We start from the raw sequence: 13,427 nt of genomic DNA, 5'->3' as shown, positions 1-13,427 counted from the left end.
GACCAGTTCTTTCAAATCTCTACATTGCCAACCTCTTTCCTGGAGTGCAGACCTTTATCCTATCCAATTATCCACCTAAAATCTCTACCTTGGGGTCATCCAGACATTTCAGACTCAGTGTCCATGAAGGTCATAATTCTCTGAAAAGAGGCTTTTCCTCCTCTAATACTGACTTATGTTATTGGCACCAAACCAGCAGCCCAAGGCTCAAACCTGATCCGCAGGCCCAGCACCTCCCTCTTTTTCATCACCCACCTCCACCTGGTCACGTGTGTAATCTTCCTAGTAATCTCTCAAATCCTGCCATACCTCCACTTCCCTAAAGCTTTAAGTCCAATAACCTACCTCCCTCCTGAGCTACAATAACTTCTGAGTGCCTTTCCTGCTGACTCACTGCCAGAGGGAGGGTATCTATTCTGTTCTTCCATAACATTACATATAAGGACTTCTATTCCGGTCCATGGGGATCATGTCTGTTTTGGTCACACTGTATCTCTTCTGGTGCCTAACATAATATTTAGCACAACTAGGCAGGCAACCAGTGATCACATGAATGAAATGACTGCATAGATGACACAGCTGGCATTCTCAGAATTAGATTCTGCTGCCTACCATAAACTCAAATTAATGTTTGTGTAAACATTTTTTTCCAGAGGGGAGGTAAAGGCACAGCAATCTTAGGTTTATACCCAAGAGTAAACCATCACTCTACACACTCGCACGCATATCCATGCCAGTATCTGCACATTCTTACTCACGCTGCCTGACACCATGGGGCTATATGATAAAAAAAACAAAAACAGGATAGAATCATGGGCAACAGTTTTTTGTTTTGTTTTGTTTTGTTTAACCAGAAAAAAAAAAAAAACTGTAATAGAACAAGGCACAGCTCTTCTGAATATCTTCCAAAACATAATGAACAAACACAACATCACCTTCAAGTCCTCTGTGGCCTGGGGAGGTGCTTGGCCTCTAGGAGACAAGCCTCTGTCTAATAATCAGATCAAATCCCAGCATTCCTAAACAAGGAAACAAGGCCACCTTCCATAATCACCAGCATCACTCCCCACTGGGAAATCCATGAGCCCTTAATAATGACGCTATGGGAAGTGGTATTTCCATGTGATGTAATCATTTATATGGAATCATGTCTATTCACTCATGAAATTTTAAAAGTCTGCACTAGGAGCAAATGACAGTAAATTTCTTCCTCCCTAGTTTGGAAATGTGTCTGTAATGAAAAATTTCTTAACCACAGTAGTCAGCAAATGACTAGAATTGTTAAATAGGTGCATCCCAAGCAATCCCAGGCATGCCTCTCGGCCAGCGCCAACACACAACAGTGGCATCAATGAAAATTCTCCCAGGCAAGACAAAAGAGAAGGAAGGTTCCAACACCAGACAGCTTGTGCTTGAATCCTGGCTGAACCACTTTCCAGCTGTGTGACTGTGGACAATTTCCTATTTCTCTCTCTTTCAGTTTTCTCACATTTAAATCCAGGTGATCATAGCCCTGCCTTATCCAGGGTTTGTACTGAAGATTAAGAGTTGATATTTCTTCACAAAATGCCTGGCACAACCTGAGTGCTCAATAAATGTTAGTGACAGTAATACAAATTACTATATTACAACACTAATATATTACTATTATTAATTTCAATTCCCTCCCAGTGATCTCCATAAGGGATTCCATGCCCTATCTGTTCTCTTAAATATTAAGACCAGTGGTTTTCAGATTTTAACATGCACCAGAATCATCCAGAGGGCTTCTTAAAACACAGATTACTGTGCTCTAGATGCAGAGATCCTAATGTGGGGTGCCTGAGAATGTGCATTTCTAACAAGTTAATCTCAGGTACATAGGTGCTGCTGGACTAGAAGAATATCAGTGGAGGAGAATGCATGGGTCTAAACCACCAGGGCTTTTATTTATTTATTTATTTATTTTATTTTTGAGACGGAGTTTCGCTCTTGTCGCCCAGGCTGGAATGCAATGGTGCAATCTTGGCTCACTGCTGCAACCTCCGCCTCCCAGATTCAAGTCATTCTCCTACCTCAGCCTCCCAATTAGCTAGGATTATAGGTGCTGCCACCACGCCAGGCTAATTTTTGTATTTTTAGTAGAGACAGGGTTTTGCCCTGTTGGCCAGGCTGGTCTTGAACTCCTGACCTCAGGTGATCTACCCAACTCGGCCTCCCAAAGTGCTGGGATTACAGGCGTGAGCCACTGTGCCCAAGCACCATTTTAATGGCCCTCTGCTCACTTAAAATGGCCCTCCTGGACTCCATCGCAGTAACTCCAAACTCAGCTCAAGCATCAGGAACCCTCCAGGGCTCCCGTGGCATCTCTATGCAAGCCTATAACCAAAGCACTGTGATCAATGAAATCAGCTCCATGAGACTGGGAGTTCTTGACAATCAGGACCTCACCTTACTCAGGACTTGGGACATTAGAAAACTCCCAATAAATGGTGACTGATAGTTGGAAAAGCCAGTGGCCAAAGGCATCCCTGAGAAACAAACCAACCTGCAAAGTTCTCAGAACTTTGAGACCAGCTCTCAGAATTGTTCGTTGGACATGAGTGTCCAGAGTGTCTCTGCCGTCCCATCCAGCAGTCTCTTTGCTCAATGGAGCATGAGTCCTTTGCCTTTAACCACAACTTTCCCTCTCACTTTTGAGCTTCAACTTTGGGCTTCTCACTCCCAGGGCCCCCTCGTGGGTGTGACAAGCTGCTGGGAGATGCTGAGTGTTCTCAAGGAGAGGGGAAGCCACGTTGCAATCAGCACGCCTATTTTTGTAAGCATTTCTGGTACGTTGCCCAAGATCTCCACAGAAACAGGCAGAAATCTCCAGCAAATTATCATCTCTTTTTCTCATTTTAAATACATATTCACTTTCACACCAAATTTTCTTAAACAGAGTCTCCAAATTGTTTACCTTTCAGGCCTCACAAAACTTGGATCTGCCCCTGCTTCACATCCTCTATATATTCTGCTCCTTCATCACCCACTCTGGCTCCCCCTAAGAACACCTTACCAAGTCAAGTACGCTTTTATAAGTACCTCCTAGGAAGGATTTAACGGCTCTGCTCCTAAAGAGGAGTTTAAGGCGTCCCACTGGTTTCACCTTCAGGTGAAGATAGAGTAAAAAAAAAAAAAAAAAAAAATCTGTGCCAAGATTGATACAGGCAAAATATTCTACCTGATCCTCCCATCACAGGCAAAGCCTTTTCTCAACAGTTAACTGGCAACAATTCAAGGTAATTTAAATATAAACCCCCTCCATTCGTGTGTAATTACCAACAATTACAAGAAAAGTTTTAAGAAAACAAGTGTTCTCCATGACAAGAAATATTATTTGAATTCAGAGTACTATTTTTCACTCACTTTCCTTTCTCCACAGTATAATACTTTTAATTTGAAAAGTACTTTCCTGGTTTACATGCACTTAAAGAAATTGTCAGTTGTTATAAATCCTTTACTCAAAAGTCAAATAAGGAACTTGATTCCTCGCCAGATCATCACATTGTAGTTCTCTACACTTCTGGAAATAGGTTTAAGGAAAAATGTATATTCGTGTGTGAGCACAGATTTACACAAACACAAAGTTCTTTCCAGGTGACAAGAGACCTCTAATCATCTTGCAGCTATAAGAAGAAATCAAGCTGAAATTGATTTCAAAGCCCACCCAGCTGAGAAACTCACTTCTGCAGGAGTCCATAGTAAAGCACACGAATAATATGAAAATCAGCTGTTCCTTCCATGTGTAACAGAGGGAATATATATGCGATTTTATTAATTGGCCATGTTTGGATATATCAGGCCTTTCAAAATATGTTAAGACACATAATAAATTTTATCTTTTAAAGGTAGCTGTTCATCTACTTGTCACAGGTAGGTTATAGTTTAACCACACAAGTGCAATGAAAACAGTGCTCACTTTATTCCTGAGGACTACTTTAACTCCATTAATCCCCAGGAGATAGGATCTATGAATATAAATTTGAATTCTTATATTAAATCTGCAGGATTTACACTCTCCATCTTAGAGGCAGCATGGAATAGTGAAAAAGTATGAGTTCTGCACTCAAATAGCCACATGCAATTTCTAAATTCACCACTGACCTTGTACAAATTACTGGACTCCTCTCTGCCTCAGTTCCTCATCTGCACAGGGGAATAGTATCTACTTTGTAGATTGCATAGACAAGATAAAGTGCCTAGCATGGTGCTTGGCACAGAGTTAATTCTTAATAATCTTATTTTAAGCATGATTTTGACAATTCGTATTGTTTTGGAATGACTGATCAGGTTAATGACAGATACTCTTCAAAGATTTACATTCTCCCTGCATTTAAATACTTATAACCAGCGATTTGCACAGGTGCTGCTGAGGTAAAGCGCAGCGCCATAGGTCTCTTTCTAAACACCCACTTGTGAGGAATAAGTGCCTTAAAATTCCCCTTTGTATTAATATCAACACCTGTGCTACCCCACAGCACACCAGCCCGGCTCTCAGAGGTCTGCCCTTTAACAAGTGTACAACAAATATTTGTTGAATTGAAATGCTACTGACTCAAGCAAAAAATGAATGCTAATGGAAATCATAATCCATACAAATCCTTCAATAAGTGGTGTCCGAATTCTGTGCGTCCTGAAGCAGGTGTTCTAACGTCTCACGGTTCACTGAGAAGCTGCTTTGCTACATTAAGTGTTCGCACCCATGTACCTTCCAGACCAAGCTCTTGTAAGACTCTAGAGGAGGCTGAAACCCTCAGTCAGCATCGCACAGTTCATTCAGACTAGAGAAAACCTCTTTTATAGCAACCCAATCATTTAAAAAAGCCGTCAGCAACCATTTGCTTAACAAATGGACAGAGCAGTGGGGAACTAATTGCGGAAACTAATCGCCTCTCTAGTTCACCACCAACATCACCGTCTTTATTTTTAACTTACTTTAGTGGGATTGAGACACTGTTACCTACGCAATTATCCCAAGGATTTCTGCTCTTGTGTCGCTCGGCAAATGTCAGCGCAAAGAATTAAAGTTGAACCTCCGGGTCTCTACGAAGAGAGCGCATCAAAGCCCACCCAGCTGAGGAACTGACCTCTGTGGAAGGAGCCCTGAACGCGGCGGTGACTAACTCCGTAGCGCCCCGGGGAGACTGAATGTGTGGCCTTTAAAGTGCAAAGAAATCCTGGGGCAGGCTGCCCTCCCCTAGCGCGCCTTCCAGTACGCCACGCCTGGATTTCTATCTCCAGTCCTCAGGACACCTTTCTGATCTCTGAACCACAAGCAGCTCCGGGGTAGTAGCTCCACTGAATTCTCATCCTGGACCCTCCAGGTCCCCAACTCCCAGCTTTGGTTGAGAGAAGACGCCCACCCCAGGAAAGAGCAGGCGGCGACCCTGCTGCCCGGCCCACGCGCGCTGCCAGGTGAACCCGGCACCGCCCTCACCTGTGCGAGGCCGCGTTCGGGGGCTGCAAAGCTGGGCCGGCGCGCGCCCCTCACCTGCGCGGGACCTGCAGTCACCACTCGGGAGCGCAGGGAGCAACCCTGGCGCGGCAGGGGCGGGGGCATCACCGAGGGCCCCCGGACTTCCTTGGCCCCCCCGGCCCTTGCGAGCCCCGCCTTAAAGGGGAGGAGGCGGCCGCGCGTCACCTTAGAGCAGCCTCCGACCCAAGCTCCTGCGCTGCCGCCCGGAGCTCAGCCGGGTGTTGCAAGGAGGCGCTGTGCTTGGTGCTGGGCACTGGCTGGGCGTAGAGAAGGCGATTACTTGTAACTCATTCGTCTGGGTTGGCTCACAGGAAAAGGAAGGTGTGTCCAAAAAGTCCGAAGTGAGGAAATAGGACGAGGATGGCTTGCAAACTCATAAAGTCTTAATAAGCCGTCTTCGCTGATATTCAGAAGGGTTCTCTTCGCTGCTGTAGGTCCCTAATAGATTCATGGGAAGAGAGCAGCCTCCCTTTGTAACGCCCTGACCGTGGGAAGAGGTGCCCGAGCCAGACAGCCTATTAAACCTATTCCACGTGTGCGCGACTGTGGGTGGAAGGTGCCCGCCCAGATCCACAGAACTGTTTCCTGAGCCTTGGTGCCTTATGTATGAGATAAGGCCGGCGTACTGCTCAGTTAGCCGTCCCGAGTACTCAGCAGAGAACCCTAAAGATCCTCCCATGCGATTGTTGGCACTCAGTGAATATTTGCCGTTTGTTCTCCCTTTCCCTTACTTTCTTTTTCTACTTTTTTTTTTTAATCCCGCTTTCCTGCTGTAGTTGTCTTATTGTACTTTGTTTGCTCGGTTTCACTGCCTGATCAGTTTCTTTTCCCGTCTATTAATGAGCCTAAGTCTGTGCGCTGCGGGAATTTGGGTGGATTAGGAAAAGAAATGTATGGTATGATCCATGCCTTCAGGGAGATCAGGGACTCATCTCCTGGGAAATAGCATTTTTGAAATTAAATACAAGAGAGTTACAGAAAATAACCTTAAAACGGGAATGGGACCTTTGGGAATAGGCGGGCTGTGAAACGAAGCGTTTAGTTGGTGTAATTGGTGATTAAGAGCTCTGGTTTTGGAGTCAGACCTCAAATCAAATTCTGCCTGGGCAACTAATTGTGTAAATGAACGAGTTCACTTAACCTGTCTAAATTTTGACTTCAACGAACTGGTTATTTAAGCTATGAAATAGCTTAAAATAATAGCTATCTCATACTTTCTGAGAAATTAATTAGGTAATTCACATAAAGTCCTCATTACAGTGTCCTCAGCCATGATAACCACTTAATAAAAGTTAGCTAATAACAATGCTAAGATAGGAAATGGGAGAAAGAGGGATACAAATTTAGAAAACATGAGGACATGATAGAAAACACCTGCCATTGTCATGCAATTCCTACTTACAACAATAGCTACCACTGAGGAACACAACTTCGCACCAGTTTCTGTGATTGGCATGTAACACGTGATCATATTGAATTTTCACAAACCGGGAGACAGTTAATAAAATCGCTGATTCAAGATGAGGAAAATAAGCATCAGAACCATGAAATAACCTGCCTGAAGCTATGAGTCAAGTTAGTAGCCGAGTCAGAGCAAGCTGAGGCCTATGGCAAAATTGGCTTTTCCCACTGTGCCGAAGGTTACATGCCCTACCAGAGAACACAGGGTAAAACGGCATAAAAAGAAGAAGAGAAAGAGCAGTAGGTAGAAGAAGCAACCATACCTTTAAAGCTGACTAAAAATACAAATGAATTAAAATAGTAAATGAACCCACACAAAAAGCTTTTTGCCTTTAACTCCTGCCCCAGTGGAGTTCCTGTTCTGTGGTTCCGGCAGTCCAACCGCATTTTTCAATCATTAAATGGTATAGAAAGTGAAACAACTAAAGATACAGAAATCTAAGGTCACAACTTCCCCTTCCCACCACAATACACTCATCTGCCCAGCTTCCTGGGTTTTTTGTTTTTAATTGTTCAAACACATTACCTGTCTCCTTTTCTATGTTCCACCCAGGAAATGCCCCATCCAGGGAATAATATTGTTGCTTATACCAATTTAACTTTACTACATAATCACAGCAGCATTTAGAATGGCAACTGGACTCGTAGCTGATAAAATTTTTAACACACTTTTGTTATATTGACTTTCTCTAAACAGATTTTGAACCAGGTCTTACATTATGGGCACTGGTCAGTGATGTCATAATTATACTTAAAAAAAATAAAATAAAATAAAATCTCCTGCATGTCTCATAGGCAGCTTTCTCTCTCTCTTGGGAACAACCAGATATTTGGCCTCTGAAGAAATGCCCCTATTGTTAATCTGATAATTGAGGTGGAGATTTCCCACTTTTAGATACAATTGCTTTTATATCTTAGACAATGTATGCTTGGTTGCATGACAATCTAACCTCTTCTTTTAAATTGTAAATGGAAAATGTGTCTTCTGAAGGCCCAGTGTACTCCTTGACTATCACAGCTATACTACCTATGGTACATGCAGAAGCACTGTTAAATGCATGCAAAGACTGGATAATAATTAGTGCCGTTATCTAGCAATGTCCCTATGCCTTTTTGAATGAGCCAGAGTATTTCAAATGGAACAAGTGAAAATTGCTATAGCCAACTAGCATCTCTGACAATGAGGGTTAAAGCAGTCTTCTCTAAAGAAGGCAAGACCCTGTCTGTAAATGCATGAGATCTAGAGTTCCATATCTTCTCTGCTCAGTGGGAGCCTCCTTGGGTCATCCTATCAGAGTTGGCCATGCAGTCAACACAATCTGGCTCCAACTGGAGGACACAGGGCTAATCGTGCCGGAACAAGTCCCTTGATGTCAAAGAGAAAGCTTTCTGAGATCTGCTAGCAGTAAGGTAAGGGCTTGACACCTAGCTTCCCTCACATTTTCCTTCATTGGTGCTTCTTGTCATTTCTGGGTCAATAAGAGCAGAAGTAGAAAAATGACTGAGACATAAACATGTCAATCTAGATCTACCAGGGGTTAAAATGAATATAATGATTAAAGCAAAATTTAGTCTATTGTCCAAGTAACAAATGTTTATTTTAGTGTGTGCTTTGAGGAAGTACATACACCCTGTTACGTGGCACTGAGAAATGGTATTTCTTTTATTGTTAGTGTAAATAGTCTTTATTATTATATGTACTCATTATGTACTCAATAATATATGTACATATTATTATATGTATTTTTCCTTTGGTATAATTGTCATGTTATCCCCTTTTTATAGGCAGGTGTGGAGAGACCAAATTTAGTGACTCAGTCCAGACCTAGCTCTGCCACTTACTAGCTATGAGTTTTTCCTGTAGGCTTTACTTTCTTGAACAAAAGAATGGCCCTAACAGAAAATGAGTCTTATTCTCTAATTATTCAGAAAGGCTTGTTATAAAATGTCTTTGGAAACCAACATCAGCATTGAATTGTCTTAATGATGATTTTGTGTATCAAGTTCTTTCAAATACCTAAACATGTATTTAACACAAGCTGATTAGCCGGAAATGTTTGTGAACGTTACTACCTATGGGTAGTAAAGATAGACTTTTGTGGATGTTATACTTTTACTGGGTGAGAATTTTTTTGGCCAAAATGAACATCTGGTAGTGGTTGCTTCTGAAAAAGTTAAAATTATTAGAGGCTTAGAGTTAACTCTTAAGAGACTTAGTCTACCATTCATCAGATGGGTAAAGCAAAACCAAATTTCCTTCTTCAGATGAAGGTTAACTTTGCCTAAGATTACTACCTCAGTACCAACATTTTTGTCTGACAATTTGAATTTCATTCAGTTAATTGCTTAAACCTCCCCCCAGGCCAGGGGAGGGGTTCATACTGTACAGAATTTCTGTGGCTCCAATTCACTTTTATTGAATTGTTCTCTAGTGTGTTGTCATTGGCAATAGTGGGGGGGGGTATATTCTTAATCATCAAACTTGGAAAATATGTTGTTGAACATGCATTTGGAATGTTGGTCAGGGTCATTGTTTTTTAAAATTACACTGCCTGTTTTAAGATGATCCAAGGTGGAAGTTACCACTCATCTCAGATACAAAAATCTTGGGCTTTTCCACAGCAAATGGTTTGTTTGCATCCTATGGGTTCTGCAAATAACACAACTGAATTTGTTTTCCTCTCTAATTGAGCCACTAGAATGTACAGAGTGGCCCACCTTGGACAAGTATTCAGAAATGCTTATTTGTACATTGCATATTACAGTTATCTGTTTTTCTACCTTTAGTTTCCAAAATGGGAGAAGAAACTAGGGGAATTTTTAGGACAAGAATATTTAGAAAACAATCAATTCTCCATGCAAAATAAGAAGTACATTCATTGATATATTCGTTCACATAATTAGCATGTATTCCTCATCTACGACCAGGACCACAAACTAGGGTGCCTACATGGGCGAGACTGGTGAAATAGAGATTGACTGTGGTCACATTTAAGAAGATAAAGACTGTGGCAAATAGCAGAGGGTAGGCCCACCTAAAGACCTTCTAATTTACTTATTGTTAACCCTGTGCTGGCCAAATAATACAGGTGGCCAAGAGCCTGGCAACCAGTTTGAATCCCCTGATCCATATATTAAGCCCTGCGATAAACACTGTGGATATAATGCAAATATGATAGCTTCTGCCCTCCAATGGCTCACATTTTTGCTAGAAGATGTGTAAACAGATAAACACAATAGAGTGTCAGAGTGAAGAGGCCTTGATAGCAACACCTGCAGAGCCCAGCAAGTGGTATAAAAAGCCAGATAGAAAATACACCAGAGAATCAGCAGAAACTGGGACCCCAGTCTGTCCCAAGTGATGAAAAAGGGAGTCTTCATGGGTGAAACCTGGCTTACACCATTGAGCTAAGTACAGACTCAACTGGCAGACAAAGATCACTTCAATAAATGAAGCCAGCCATCTAGCAGTATTTCCATAATCTACTCAATCAGAAAATCAAAATATAGATAACATGTGGAGAAAGAATAACTATGTCTATGGCTGAGGACATTAACAAATTTTGGACTTGACATCTCCGGTCTGTCTTTGTGATTGGTTGGGATGTATAATTTGTGTAAGTTTTCATTCATCCAGTCTCCAATTACTGCCTGTAATGATGACCTACAAAGAAAGTACAAAACCACTAATTAATGGATTGAAAAGTAGTCAGGAAATAGATGGGGTCTTATTAAGTACATTAAGAACAACATTTGCAAACCAACCTGGTACGCACTTACCTGCTTTACTGATTTTTTTTTAAGCACATCTTTATAGTGACAGTTGTCGCCACTTTCTGAAAAAATCCAAAATAGAAAATAAGATAGTAAGTAATGTGACCTTAAGACTAAGTGAATTTCTTAATTTCAAATATGTGCTAAAGTTTTTCATTTTTCCTATTGAGAAATACCCAACTATAATGAAAAAGTATACCTTTTCTAAAGGGCTTGTTCTTTTAAAAAGTAAACTTTGCTTAGGTTGAACTTCCTATTCAGCTGATTTTAAAATGGAGAAGAATAAGGAAAACCCAATTCAGTCAGCACAAAAATATATTTTAGATATTTTAACGGGAAAGGAGTGGCTTCATTTATTAATATCAGACATCTTCTCAGTTGTAGTTTAGAACTTTCTACAGTGACCTTTGCATCCACCTTCAGTGTGGGTTGTGACCTGCCTCCTTATCCCTGATGGTTTTTGGTGAAAGTGAGTCCTACTTGATCACTTTGCAAAATGTAGTTCTATTCCAGCACCTCTCATCTGAAAACCCCAGCTTTATATTTCAAACTTTGTGTACTGCTTTCATACACATTCATTGGCAAAATATGCTCAAGAAATCTACAAAACTAAAAAGAGAATCCCGGCTATGTGTTCATATAGCAGATTAAACTATTCTGGGTCTTTGTTAAGTTTTGTGTCTGTAATGCCTCATTTCTAGAAGACTATCTTCTCCAGCAGTGAAAACCAATCACTTATCTTGAGAACCAACCAAATCCCAACATCATATTGTTGCACCTGAACATATTATACGTATTTTAGTACATCACTGAAATACAATTTTGTTAAGCAATATTTCTTTGACAGCTGGAAGTAAAGTGACAAGGAGTAGGCTCAGAGATCCACATTTAAAATGCATGTGGAGACATTATCCTGCTGACTGCCCATGTTCTAGGTAGCTCTAAAGTGCATATTTTAGCGAGGTGTGCTCAGGGAGGCTCGTGTCCTCTGCAAGATAGAAACTTCCATGGTCACATAATGATGAAACATGGCAGGCAAATAAAAGGCAGAATTAGCAGCACCATGAAAAGTGTGACTGGAAGTCAGAAGGGTGGAAATTAAAAATGGAAAATCAAGTGATCAATGAACAGTGGGGGGAAGCAAGCTGGAATTTAAATTGGCAAGGCAAAACTACTATGGACCATCTGGACAAGAAGACCAAAAAGTGTGAAGATAAATAAGGTAGACAAGTCAAAAGGAACGGTCTGATTATATAAGTAATGATGATAATGAGCCCAATATAATCGAAGTTTGTACTATCTATAGCTGTAATGTAAGTCAGACAAGAAAATTGATTTTTTTCTTTGGAATCACACTTTCCTCAAGGTGTGGCTATCACTGCAGTTTTTTGAAATACAGCAATACTCTGCTTAATGAATTACCATTGTACCTTATCTGATTATATTATTCTCTGAGAATATAAAAACTCATTAGCTCATTCCTATAAATGTAACTCAGGTGAATGCATATGCCTATTGTTATTAAGAAGAGTATAGTGTTAAAAAGTTATTTGCAAGAATTAATATTGTGTTTTAATATGTAGCATCTACCTAACATGAGCTCTCAAAACAAAATTTGCAATTCTATCTGTAGAAAATATATTTTTTAATCTCCATTAATATCTTTGTTCTTTTCTCACCTTGCCTTCTGCTCGTGGCTTCCTATACATAACCTTTGATTTACCATCTTTCCTACCACCGCATTTATTCTTTCATTTTCGAGTATCTGGCTAGATTCACTGTCAGTAACATGTATCCAAATTCTATCTCCTCCAAAGCCCGCATAAATTACTGTCTCCTCCACAAAGAATCCCCTCATTCCTCTACCAGAAAAGATCTCTCTCTCCCTCAAGAATACCCATAGCGGCCGCGCGCTGTGGCTCATACCTGTAATCCCAGCATTTGGGGAGGCTGAGGCGGGTGGATCATGAGGTCAGGAGTTCAAGACCAACCTGACCAAGATGGTGAAACCCCGTCTCTACTAAAAATACAAAAATTAGCCTAGTGTGGTGGCAGGTGCCTGTAACCCCAGCTACTCAGGAGACTGAGGCAAAGAATTGCCTGAACCCAGGAAGCAGAGGTTGCAGTGAGCCGAGATCGCACCACTGCACTCCAGCCTGGGAGACAGAGCAAGACTCCATCTCAAAAAAAAAAAGAAAAAGAAAAAAGAAAAAAAAAAAAAAGAATTCCTTTAGCAATATTACCAGTTTAAAAATGCTTCATTCAAGAACAACTGCATCCATCTTTATAAAATATTTATTTGGAATATCTGTCTTATCTTTCAAATATTTGTTTCAGAAGTATTTCTGGAATACTCTATGCTAGACAGTCTAGGCAGAATGCAAGCTTTCTGATTTCACACACTTATCAACATATTAGTTATCTAGTGTTGTGTAACAAATAACCCAAAAACTTAGCTGTTTAAAGCAACAAGCATTTATTATCTGAGTTTTGGTGGGACAGGAATGCTGGTCTAGCTTAGATGGGTGCTTCTGTCTCAGGATCTCTCATGAGGTCACAGTCAAGCTGTCCACCAGGGCTGCAATCATCTCAATGGCCACCTGGATCCAGAGTGTTTCAAATCTCACTCATGGTTGCTGGTAGAACTCACTCAGTTCCTTGACAAATGGACCTCTACATAGGTGGCCTCATGTTA

The 13,427-nt window shown here is 41.1% G+C and overlaps 1 protein-coding gene across 3 annotated transcripts in view; it reads right to left on the bottom strand.

Annotated features, from left to right (window-relative positions):
* MCTP2 (multiple C2 and transmembrane domain containing 2) overlaps positions 1-5,722 on the bottom strand; it is a 258,383-nt gene extending 252,661 nt beyond the window's left edge. Inside the window, exon 1 of one of the 3 annotated variants that reach the window (XM_015143071.3) lies at positions 5,459-5,722. The gene's annotated coding sequence lies outside the window, so the exon portion shown is untranslated. Of the gene's footprint in view, positions 1-5,108; positions 5,236-5,458 lie in introns of those variants that run through there. The other 2 variants (XM_015143072.3, XM_077938743.1) reach the window with 2 other exon arrangements.
* Positions 5,723-13,427: the final 7,705 nt, after the last annotated feature.

This window comes from Macaca mulatta, chromosome 7 (assembly GCF_049350105.2).
Source record: "Macaca mulatta isolate MMU2019108-1 chromosome 7, T2T-MMU8v2.0, whole genome shotgun sequence".
NCBI classification, from domain to species: domain Eukaryota; kingdom Metazoa; phylum Chordata; class Mammalia; order Primates; family Cercopithecidae; genus Macaca; species Macaca mulatta.
Note: the sequence above shows the minus strand (reverse complement) of the source record. Positions and strands in the feature narration are given on the sequence as shown.